At 41.4% G+C, this 12,578-nt stretch overlaps 1 protein-coding gene across 4 annotated transcripts in view; it reads left to right on the top strand.

Moving 5' to 3' along the window:
- RUSC2 (RUN and SH3 domain containing 2) overlaps positions 1-12,578 on the top strand; it is a 31,108-nt gene that overhangs the window by 857 nt on the left and 17,673 nt on the right. Inside the window, exon 1 of one of the 4 annotated variants that reach the window (XM_015560538.1) lies at positions 6,824-7,242. The exons of 1 other annotated variant lie outside the window; for it this stretch is intronic. The gene's annotated coding sequence lies outside the window, so the exon portion shown is untranslated. Of the gene's footprint in view, positions 1-6,823; positions 7,243-12,578 lie in introns of those variants that run through there. 2 more of the 4 variants (XM_006758514.2, XM_015560539.1) reach the window with 2 other exon arrangements.

Here is a 12,578-nt window from a genome sequence, read left to right as displayed (position 1 = left end):
GGTGTAGAGAATACTAGGTCAACACAAGCAAAAGTCCTTCCTGTTGATTTCCAAAGAACATCCCGACGTGAAAGGTAAGCAGTGTGATTATTGGGAAAGACTAGGGACAGAGGTCGCCTAGGACCGCATAGATTATGTATTTTTTAGTACTGCGATTTCACTAAAAGTTAGCCTGGGTGATTTTCAACATTACTTCATGTGGGAAATGCAGATCTTTCTCTTTTTTTAAATATTTTGTATTGATTTTAGAGAAGAAGGGAGAAAGAGATAGAAGCATCAATGATGAGAGAGAATCACTGATTGGCTGCCTCCTGCACATCCTACACTGGGGGTCAAGCCCAAAACCCAGGCATGTGCCCTGACTGGGAACAGAAACATGTCCTCCTGATTCATAGTTTGATGCTCAAGCACGAAGCCACACTGGCTGGGCTATTTTGTTTTTTAATTAATGAAAGTTTTATATACATTTAGATTTTTTTAAAAGTCAAATGATGGAAAAAGGACATTAATGGGAAAACTGGCAAAATCCAAGTAGCCTGCAAGTTTAGTCAATAGTAATATACTCGATGTTAACTTTTTGTTTTGGCAAATGTACTATGATTATGTAAGATGGCAGATTAGGAGACCTGGTTGAAGGACGTTCAGGAATGCTGAACTATCTCTGCAACTTTTCTAAAAATGATTCCAAAATAAATAGTAATTTTGAAAAGGTCTTCACAGTGAACAAAAATAAAAGCAAATAGTGCCAAATCTGGACAATTGGAGCATCAAAATCAAGAATATCAGCAATAGTTTATGACCCATTGAATTTTAAAAAAGGAATCCCAGAGTCTGTACTGATACCAAATAAAGGAAGGAAGGAAGGCAGGAAGGAAGGAAGGAAGGAAGGAAGGGGTAAATCTTTCTTACATTAGAATGACAACTAATAAATGTAGCAGGAATAATAGAAAATCATTATCTTTCAACCATCAGAGTAAATAACCAATTCAGTCAAAAATTATCAATGGATGCTAGCATTTCTGTAAAGCATTTATAGTTTGTAGAGCACTTTCACACACTGTTTTGAGTAGGCTACTGTTAGATCCATTGCAGGAGGTGTGATGTATCTCCCCTTAGTCTCCACATCCTTTTTATCACCTAGTGACTCCCCATAAAATAGGCTGGGCCAGGCATAGGAATGCTTAGTAACCAATGATTATATTCGTATATGTTTTATTTTCACTACCCCTGGATCTCTCTAATAATCTCTTGCTACTAGGTTATCTTTGAGATTTTTATCCTTTATTCAAAGCATTTCCTATATATCTGATATGTATTCTGTATCTGACATTCTCAGTATCTGAAATTCTTGCCATTTAAATGTATTATTTGTTGTTTGCTCTGTCACTTGCTCATAGTATCTTGATTACATGTACATTCATGATCTTTGATGTAAACTAATTTTTGCTTGCTCTTTAATTTTGAGAATCCCATCAACATAGTTGGGGATATTTTCCTCCAAAGAAGATTTGTTTCTGCTTCTGCCAGAAGTTGTAGGGAACCACCAACCCTGGCTCACTTGAGCTTATTTTGAGGGTCTCAGCTTCATGTGGGAGTCTCGGATTTAGCTGCCTCACCTTTCTAGTGGTCCAGAGCTTGTCGTTCTGACCACACAATTAGAATGCTTGGGAAATTGGCCCGCGAGGAGCTCTGGTCCTCCCCCTTGCTTACTTACCCCCTTGCTCATGACTTTTTCCCCCGGCTGGGGAAGCAGACTCGGATATTTCTCCTCTTTACTCTGAGTCCTGAAATGCTTTTTGAAGTATATGTTATACAGAATTTAGTTTTTTTGCATAAGGGAGTCCTTTAATATCGTGTTCACTGTAATGAAAGTAGCAAAGGTCTATATAATTTGATATCCTACTTGTTAATTCTCTTTTAAGCCTTTTTCTATACCAGAAAACATTTATTATAAACATAATTTCTATCGTTCCACTATATTCTATTGCATTGCTAGACCACTATTTAATTATCCATTTTTCTATTGGATATTTAGAATATTTTCAGGTGTTGTTTTTTTTGTTTTGTTTTGTGTGGTTTTTTGCTGTTGTAAGTAATACTGCAGTGAACATTATTATAGTAATGTGAGGTAAATAGTGTCAGACATTTATTTTATTTTTTATGATTATTCATATTTTATTGGTAAACAAACTGAGGCTCAGAGAAGAAGCAACTTCAATAGGTTTTTGTAATGAATAAAAGGATTAACTTGTACTATATTTGGTCACCGCTCTTTATACAATAACTAGAGGCCTGGTGCACGACATTTGTGCACTGGGGTGGGGTCCCTCAGCCCAACCTGCGCCCTCTCACAGTCCGGGACCCCTTGGGGGATTCCACCTGCTGGCTTAGGCCCGCTCCCTGCAGACCTAAGCCAGTAGTCAGACATCCCCCAAGGGGTCCTTAGCATTGCCGCAGAGGCGGGAGAGGCTCCCGCCACCGCTGCTGCACTCGCCAGCTGTGAGCCCAGCTCCACAGGGGGAGCGCACTGACCACCAGGTGGCAGCTCCTGCATTGAGCGTCTGTCCCCTGGTGGTCAGTGCCTGTCACAGCCCCCAGTTGTTCAGCCGTTTGGTTGATTTGCAGATTAACCTTTTATTATATAGAATGTGCCATCTTATTTTTTAATTTTTATTAAATTTATTGGGGGGGAGATTGGTTAATAAGATTAAATAGGTTTCAGGTATATGAGTCTACAATACATCATCTGTATATTGTATTATGTGTTCACCACCCAAAGTGTCAAACATTTTAAATATTGTAAGTTCAAAAATTATACTGCTTCAGACAGTTCAAGTATTACAAGAAGGCAGACTTCTGGTGCTTAAGAAATAGTTAGGGGGAAAAAAGAGTTAACATAGTTCATTTTTTAAAGAATCTTGGTGTTGAAAACGAAAGAAAGGGAGAATTATTTGAGGTTCCTGGGTTGACAATGCCTGTGATGGCTAAGATAAAAGACAAAGTGGCCCTAACCGGTTTGGCTCAGTGGATAGAGCATCGGTCTGCGGACACAAGGGCCCCAGGTTTGATTCCGGTCAAGGGCATGTACCTTGGTTGCGGGCACATCCCCAGTGGGGAGTGTGCAGGAGACAGCTGATCGATGTTTCTCTCTCATCGATGTTTCTAACTCGCGATCCCTCTCCTTTCCTCTCTGTAAAAAAATCAATAAAATATATTTTTAAAAAAAAAAAAAAGACAAAGTGATCACACCATTTTAAAATCCTTCCAGCAGTATATGAGGTTTCCAATTTCTCTGCATCATCAACACTTGTTATTGTCTGTCTTTTTTATTTTAGTCAGTCTAGTATGGTAAAGTGGTATCTCATTTTAATTTTCTTTTGCACTTCCCTAATAACTATATTGTTGAGATTGTTTTAATGTGCTACTGGCCATTTGTATGTTTTCTTTGGAGAAATGCCTATTCAGATCCTTTGCCCATATTTTAATTGGGTTATGTTCTTTTTATTGTTGAGTTGTAAGAATTTTTAATATATTTTGGGTAGAATTTCCTTATCAGATATGTGATTTGCAAATATTTTCTCCCAGTCTGTGGGTTGTGTTTTCACTATCTTGATTGTGTCCTTTGATGCAGAAATGTTTTAATTTTTTTTTGAAGTTAACCTTACTATTTTTTATTGGCCAAGAATGTGTTGCCTAACTCAAGGTCATGAAGAGTTATTCTTTTTTTCCCTAAGCTTCTTTTTTGTTTTTGACATCCAATATGATTTTATTTTAGCTTCAAATGTACAACATAGTGCTTCAACATTTATATAATTTATGAATTGATCCCCAATATTTAATGATACCTTTTTAAAATTGACCTTTTTTTTTTACATGAACAGCAGGGGTCTTCTCTTCCAAGCTTTTTGAGTCAGAACTACCCACCACACATTCATTTACACTCAAGGCACATCTCTTTTTGGACTATTCTTCTTGAACAAGACTATGACTAACCACCTTCTATATACCAAGCATGGTGCTAGGTTTTATAAGGAACACAAAATAAAAATTATACTGTCCTATGCACTGAATATTGGGGATACAAAGATGAATATAACTTGGAATGTGCAGTCTTTAAGAGACATTAGGCAGAATGCAAAAAAAAAAAAAAGGATAGCCATGTCAAGTGAGAAATGATTTCCTTAATCCTTAAACCTGTCGAGGACTGATGTTAGTTTCTGATAATAGTTGATGTAATGTGTGTGTCTTTGTAAATATGTATTTTATTTATTTTAGAGAGAGAGGAAGGGAGGGAGATAGAGAGATAGAAACATTGATGAGAGAAACATCAGCCGCCTCCTGCATAACCACCTACTGGGGGGTTGAGCCCGCAACCCATGTGCCCTCACTGGGAAAGGAACCAGTGACCTCTTGGTTCCTGGTTCAAAGCTCAACACTGAGCCATACCAGCCAGGCTGATGTAAGGTTTGTGTGTGTTTTTAAATGATGCTACTTGGCAGTATGAGAAATTGGCAATTCTATATTGATCCCCTGGTTTCTGTAGGGTGGTTTGTTTTTTTTTCTTGTCTGTAAAATCAACAACCTGAAGCCATAGGTTCAGAAGATAGAAAGATAATTTCTGGCTCTGGGGTGATCAGTGAAGATTTGATGGAGGAGATGATCTGGGCCGTGTAGGTTTTGGATAATTCTGAGTATAGACAACTGTAACGGGCAGGAGAATCTGAACAAAGTGGAAATGAGCTTATGAAACAGGTTTGAAGGACTAAATGATGGGATGAAGGAAGTCAGGTTGGGTAGAGAAGGAGTAGAAAAGCAAGATGGAGAGCCTTGAAAGACAAAATGAGGAGTCTGAACTTGATTCTCTGGGTAATGAGAGACCATTAAAAGGGACAGGAGGAGTGACATATTGAAAAAAAAAGGTGCTTTAGGTAGATGAATCTGGCATTACTAGGAGGTAAATTGCAAGTGAGAAGACTAGTTCAGAGGCAGTTGAGGTTTATAATGTGATAGTATTTGTATTTAAATAATTTGATCTTTCATCAGAAGCCCTATAGATCTTAGGCAATAGTAGGTGGAAAGTGGGTGACAACGCGGCCTGTAATGAATAAGCCAAGTACGGCAAATATGAGAGCTACCACCTTCTATATAGGCAACGGGAAACACTGCATAAGTCGTGGCTGTCCAGTGCGATGCATGGCTTAGCCTCACAGAAATTTCTGGACAAAGACCCTGGGCCCGGATCTCTTATAATAAGTTAGAACTCCAAGCACTTGGTCATGGAACTCGACTTTGCCCTAATCTGCAGCAGCTCACTCAAACCCTTTGGAGGTCAGAATCAGCTAGGGGAGAGGGAAGTACAGTTACACCATTTCTACTCCTTTTACTTTCCCTGCAAGGGTCATTAATGGTTAGTTTTATGAACAGCAGCCTCCCTCTCTCCTTCCCTTCCTTGTTGTTTCCTGCTTTGTAGGATCAAGGGTCCATGGCCCCTCAGACAAGTCTTGGTTGGAGATAGGTTTTGGCATTTTAGCCACTTCCGTTCTTCTCTGTACAATTCAGCTCATCTCATCCTACCATCGGTGAGCACATGAGTCTCATAGGGCAGTGGTCGGCAAACTGTGGCTCGCGAGCCACATGCGGCTCTTTGGCCCCTTGAATGTGGCTCTTCCTAAGCCTTAGGAGTACCCTAATTAAGTTAATAACAATGTACCTACCTATATAGTTTAAGTTTAAAAAATGTGGCTCTCAAAAGAAATTTCAATCGTTGTATTGTTGATATTTGTCTCTGTTGACTAATGAGTTTGCTGACCACTGTCATCGGATATAGAAGAAGCAATAAAGGGAAAGGAACTCTATCTCTCCTGGATCCTGTGTGGTGGCTGCTATGTTCCTGGCCAGTGGACCCAAGCCTTCTCTCTAGTGACCTGAAATCCAAGGGCATGGCTATGGAGTCCAGAGAGTGGTCAACACCGGGAGGAGCCCTACGCAGGGCTAGTGCTCAGGGGCCAAGCCCAGCTTGAGACCACCTCTGTGTTCAAGGGTGGCAGCAGCGGGCAGTGGCATGAAGTGGACAGAGACAGGCTGCTACTTACTGTGGAACTGTGGAACTGTGGAACTGGCTCTGGCTGTGGCTTCTCTCCTGTTTACTGATTCCCACAAACCTGGCCCAGAACCTGAGAGGGTGAAGCAGGGAAGGGTTAAAGGGTCTACAGGCAGAAGAGATTTTTTTTTCTGACCTAGGGGAGACCACTTCCTTTCCCTAGAAAATAGGCTCCCCACCCTGTTGGCCTGGATGGATGCTGCCTCCCCAGTGTGTAGAAGAAGCCTGCCTATGACCCAGTCTTTTCACAGAGGAAGGGAGAGGGATAGAGTTAGAAACATCGATGGGAGAGAATGGGAGAGAAGCATCGATCAGCTGCCTTCTGCACACCCCCTACTGGGGATGTGCCCACAACCCAGGTGCATGCCCTTGGCCGGAATTGAACCCGGGACCTTTCAGTCCGCCACTGAGCCAAGCCGGCTAGGGCTGACCCAGTCTTTTTTCTGAAACAGACTAAGAGGCTACGTCCAGACGGGCATCCCCTCCTTAAAGACTGAACTTGGTGTGACTGCTGGTCCCTGCAGCCTCCCTTCAGGGCTTCAGGAACCCCCGCCCAGCTGGCGGCTCCACCCTGAGGCTAGTCTGGAATCCCAGTGAAAGGAAAACGCTGGAAAACAAGAAGTCATTCGGAGTGGGCAAAAGAGGGGGGAGCGGTTTCTGGCTAAAATCTAAAAGGAGGGGCCGCAGGAAGGAAGGAAACTCTAAGCCTCTGCCCAGACTTTTTCCTGAGACGCTGAAGGACAAGAGAGGAGCTAGGCCCAGTGTTCTCCCTAATTTCCTTTGCTGCCTTGAGAGTTCCCATCTTGCAGCGCCGACTGACTGCCCTCCCCCTTCCTTGGGCTGAAGGCCCTCGGGGACTGACAGGGAGGGAGGCTGAGCGCTGCTGTGGGCACGCCTGCTCCTCCCTCCCCTCTTCCCTTAGCAGCAACGTCACCGCAGCACCAGCGGCAGCAGCAAGGATACTGGGGCTGGGATTGCGCAGCCTCCTTGCATTAGCAACGATGCCATTGTATTAACAGAAATCAGACCTTAAGAAACCAGCCCCGTCCCCGCTGTGTGGTCCCTCAGCTGGAGCTGTCACGGTAGCGCTTGGTCGGAGTGCAAACGGAGCAGCTTGGGGTTCAGCGCGGCTCCTGACAGAGGTATGGCTCAGCCGGGCTGGGGGAGGGGCGGGGCGCCATCGAAGGATAACGGATCAGCACATTTGGACCCTAGTTTCTAGGGTTGGCTTTGTCCTTCCTAAAAAGAGAGTGAGATCGAACATGAGAGGCAGACATTAGACAAGCTCATCCATGCATATATCTGGGCTGCGTGCGATGCAGAGATGGGTAGAAGCAGAGGCTGGGCTAATGCTGTGTGTGTGTGTGTGTGTGTGTGTGTGTGTGTGTGTGTGTGTGTCTGTGTGTGTAGAAGTAAGAGCCTCTCCTGCCTTTCTGGGCATTTCTAATGAAGCTGCTATAGCGCGGGTCCTGGTGGAGGGGGTCAGATCTAGAAACAAAGGCTTAATGGGAGGAGACACCACTAGAACTGGTGTAAGTTTATGATGGAGAATAAGCAAGGATCCATGCAGCTTTCCAGAGGAAGGGCCGGGAAGCATGCAGCCCATCCTTTCTTTCCACGCATGCACACATGCACATAGACACACATACTGTATCGGCTGGCACCATGGGAACCACCAGTAAGGATGGATGGAGTGAAAAAGAATGTTGGCCAAGAGGCTCCATAGTGTGGGGGAAGGAGGGGGAGGCAGTCCCTGTAATGCCCAGGGCACCCGACCTGTTATAATCAGTCTTCTTATACAGACTTAGATTTCTAACAGGAAGAGACCTGAGCATAAGCTGACACTCCCGAATTCACCCTCCTGCTCTCTTCCCTCCATTCCTGCCCACGAGAGGACCCTGGCAGGAAAAAGGTTATCGGTCCTACTGCGGCTCCTCCGGGGCCTCAGGTCAAGGTCAGGTTGCTGCAGAGCAGCAGCTGAGCGCCCTGTCTTCCCCATCCTCCTTTAGGAGGCCAAGGAAAGAGGGGAGGGGTTCTGTGGCTGAAAATGCTGATGATCAAAGTCAGGGAAACCTGTCTTTGAAGTTTGGGAACATTTTCCTGCCCAGAGTTACCCTATTGCTGAGCAGATAGAAAGAGTTCCTTACATTCTCATTTCCTTTGACCACCTTAGTGGGAGATTCAAAAACATACGCTAAGCCCTGGCCAGTTTGCTGAGTGGTTAGAGTGTCAGCCTGCGGACGGAAGGGTCTCGAATTTGATTCCCTGTCAAGGGCATGTACCTCGGTTGCAGGTTCCCCAGCCCCGATAGAGGCACGTGCGGGAGACAACCAATCGGTGTGTCTCTCTCACATCAATGTTTCTCACTCTCCCTCCCATTCTCTCCAGAAATCAATGGGGAAAATGTCCTAATTATGCACGTGTCTGTTTGAGGAGTATACTGGGAAGTTGTAGGAAGGTGTTAGTTCCCAGGAAGCACTGAGGAATATGAACTTCAGAGCAGGGGAAAGGGTTTGGGGAACTGTGAATGGGGCAGAGACATGAGGGCTGGGAACTAGGGCAAGAGGTGGGATTAAGGAGTGTTATTAGAGCCTGGAGCAGTGATATGAAAGGGACAGTGGGATTAGAAAAAGAAAAGTGGGTAAATGCAAATTATGTAAGAAGCTCTTGTGAAAAGAGCTCTTCCACCTCCTTGTTTTCCCTTCACCTTTATTAGAGCTCACGGGCCACAGTATTAAACTTGTCTGTTGTATTAAACAAGTCACTCCCAGGGAAGAAGTCAGAGAGGTGTGTTCTTGCTAAATGTGCTCTATGGTATTTGAAATAAGTCACCTGTACGATATATTCTCTTTACATTCTTACCTGAGCAAGGAAAAAAAGTCGAAGGCTAGGATTCCTGAGTCCCATCTTAATGGTCTCATTTATTCACAGTGATCTTGGGCAAGTCATTTTATTTTTCTGGGTGTCAATTTCCTTATTTTTTAAAATGAGAGTGGTTCTGCCCACTTTGGTGAGTTGTGAGGATCAGTGAGATGACATACATAAAAATGTGCGTGTGAAAGCTTGAGGGTGGGGGACGCATGGATATAAAATCTCATGAGATGCCTACAGAACTTCACCTTAGTTGGCTGAACTCGAGTTGTCTATGGAGGAATGATTGGCAGGCATTTCCCTTGGTTGTGGGGAAATCAGGAAGCAGTAAGACCCCTGAGATACAAAAATATAAAATAAAATAAACCAGTGAAAGACTTTTATACTTAAAATAAGATTTGGTATAACCTATATGAAGAGCTAAAATTATACAGCTTTAAGGGGAAAAACGGGAAATTTTATTTATGATCTTAGGATAGGCAAAGATTTCTTAGATGACACATAGAAAGCTTTAACCCTAAAAGAAAAAAAAAAGGCTTAATGAAACTTCATAAAATTAAGTTTCTTTTAAAAAAAAGTTTCTATTATTTGAAAAAATAAATAAAACCATTAGGAAAACAAATGGGCAAAGCCACAGGCTGAGAGAAGATATTTTCAAGACATACTTGGTGTCCCCCAAAAATGTATGCACACACTTTGAGTAATTATAAAGGCGTGTTTATTAAAATACATTTCATTTTCAAAATTAAGCTATCAACTCTTAAAGTGTGTATACATTTTGGAGGAACGCACTGTATACCTGAAAAAGGCTTATATCCAGAATAAATTTTTAAAAACTCCTAACTTCAATTTAAAAAAAAAAAAGACAAGTCAATTTTTAAATGGATAAAATTGGAGTCAACAAAGAACCAAGCACCTGCTGTGTCCCAGCACTGTGTGTGGGTCTGGGACACAGAGTAGCTGTATCACAGTTTTGACCTCAAGGACAGTCTGGGAGACAGATATGTAAACATGATATTATAATACAACTGTCAGAGCCCTCCAGCCAAAGGTTCTTCATCACCCTCCATATCCATTTGTTCCTGGTCCCTGGTTGAGAGGATCCGCTTTCTGTCTAGACTCTGTATGTCACTATGCTTTTCCATCTGAATGCATGTATAACCCAGTAATAGTTTTGTGAGTCAGAATCATAAATTCTATGTGTATATACTTGTGAATGCCTCTTGAAAATGGTGCTTTAAAAGGGGGAAATATTCTTTGAAAATCAAGTGATGGCTGTAGCCCATAGGTACTCCTAAAATTACTGCTATATGTACAAGAAAGTTTCCTATGCTCCTGTTAGTCCAGACCTTGGATTATGGCCTGGGTCCTAGGGAAACCTAGTACCATATGTAAAGGGAAGCCCCCTCCCCAACCCTTGAACCATGGTATCTGTGGTGTTTAAAGGGGGAAAAAAACTGTTTGAATTATGTACGTAATGGGTATTTATGATATTCAAATTAGAAAATAAAGACGAAACAAAAGAATAAAATTAAAAATAATCCAAAATCACTCAACAGAGATAAGCATTGTTAACATTTGTTGTATATGCTTTTGAATTTTCTTCCATGCATACCACTATGGTCTGAATGTCTGTGTGCCCCAAAATTCATATGTTGAATCCTAACTCCCAAAGGTAATGAGAGTAAGAGGGGGGCCTTTGGGAGGTCATTGGGTCATGAGGGCATAGCCCTCATGAATGGGATTAGTGCCCTTATAAAGCAAGCTCCCAAGAGAGCCCTTGTCCCTTATGCCCTGTGAGGACACAGCAGGAAGGTGCCAGTGTGTACCAGAAGAGGGCTTTCACCAGGACACAGCCATGCTGGCACCTTGATGCTGGACTTCCCAGCATCCAGAACTGCGAGAAACAAATGTCTGCCTTTGATAAGCCACCCAGTCTGAGGTACTGTTATAGCAGCCTGCACTAAGACGGATTTAGATATATTTATTTACAAAAATGGTGTCAGAGTGTAGTGCTGTTTGTGATCTGCTGTTTTCACTTAATATTTTGTGAACATTTTCCCAAGTCAATAATCATATTAACACAACATTATTTTAATGATATCCTGTTCTGTACATTTTTAAATGGACTATTATTGAAATTTTAGGGTGTTTCCAACTTTCTGTTATCTTTGTGGCATATGTATTTGAGCCCAAAGTTTTCTCGGCAAAGGAATAGAAAGGATGGGAGGAGTGAAGGGAAAATGATCTCATAGCAAAACTTTAAAAAATCCATTTTACCTCTCTCTACAAAACCCCACACTTTAAGGTGGCTGTTCCTCTCTTTTCTTTTCTTTTAATCTTAAAATTTGTTTGTGTGTTTTTTAATATATTTTTAATTGATCTCAGAGAGAAGGGAGGAGAGAGAGAGAGATAGACATTAATTTTAAATAACAGCTTTATTAAGTTATAATTCATATGCCATAGAATCCACCCTTTTATAAAATTGAGAGATAATGACATACCATAAAATTCCGGTTTTGATTTTATTCACAGACTTTTGTAACCATCACCACTGTCTAATTTCAGAGTATTTGCATCACCCCAAAAAGAACCTCCATGCCCATTTGCAGTCACTCCCCATCCCAGGATTCCAGTCCCTGGCAACTACTCATTTACATTCTATTTCTGTTGATTTGCCCGTTGTGGACATTTCGTATAAATGGACTCATACAACATCATACAAAGAAGCCTTTTATGACTGCTTTCTTTCACTTAGCATTTTAGTGTTCATTCATGCTGTAGCATGTATTAGTATTTCATTCCTTTTATTGCTAAAAAATGTTCTGTTACATGTATATACTACAATGTGTCCATCTATTATTAGTTGATGGACATTTGTATTCCCACTTTTTTGGCTACTGTACAAATTTATAATGTTGCTATGAATATTCATATACAAGCTTTTGTGTAAATATATGTTTTAATTTCTCTTGAGTGTATAACTAGGAGTAGGATGGCTGGCTCATATGGTAACTTTATGTTTAACATTTTGAAGAACTGCCAGACTGTTTTCCCAAAGTGGCCGCATGGCACCATTTTACATTGCTGCAGCAATGTTTGAGGTTCCAGTTTCTCCACATCTTCACCAACATTTGTTACTGTCTTTTATCTTAGCTAACATAGTGGGGATGAAGTGTGATTTTTATTTCTCTAATGACTAATGATATTGAGCATCTTTTCATGTGCTTATTGACCATTTGTAGGTCTTTGGAGAAATGTCTATTCAAATTCTTTGCCCAGTTTTTAATTGGGTTATTGAGTTGTAATAGTGTCCTGTGTATTGTAGAAATAAGACCCTTATAATATATGATATGCAAAACTTTTCTCCCACTCTTTGGTTTGTCTTTTTAATTTCCTGACGATGTCTTTTAAAGCAGATACATTCTAAATTTTGATACCTTCATAATTTTTTAAATGGTAAATTTTTTTCTCTGCCTTTGGGTCATTTATAAATAGACCTTAATATATATGTGGTCATGAAATATTTGCTATAGAACATCTGTGGATTGATGTATATGAGGTAGTTTCAGCTTGATATAAAGGGCAGTAAAAATGGATAGAAGAC

The sequence above is a fragment of the Myotis davidii genome, unplaced genomic scaffold (genome assembly GCF_000327345.1).
Source record: "Myotis davidii unplaced genomic scaffold, ASM32734v1 scaffold534, whole genome shotgun sequence".
Lineage (NCBI taxonomy): Eukaryota > Metazoa > Chordata > Mammalia > Chiroptera > Vespertilionidae > Myotis > Myotis davidii.
This window is presented reverse-complemented; position numbering and strand designations above follow the sequence as displayed.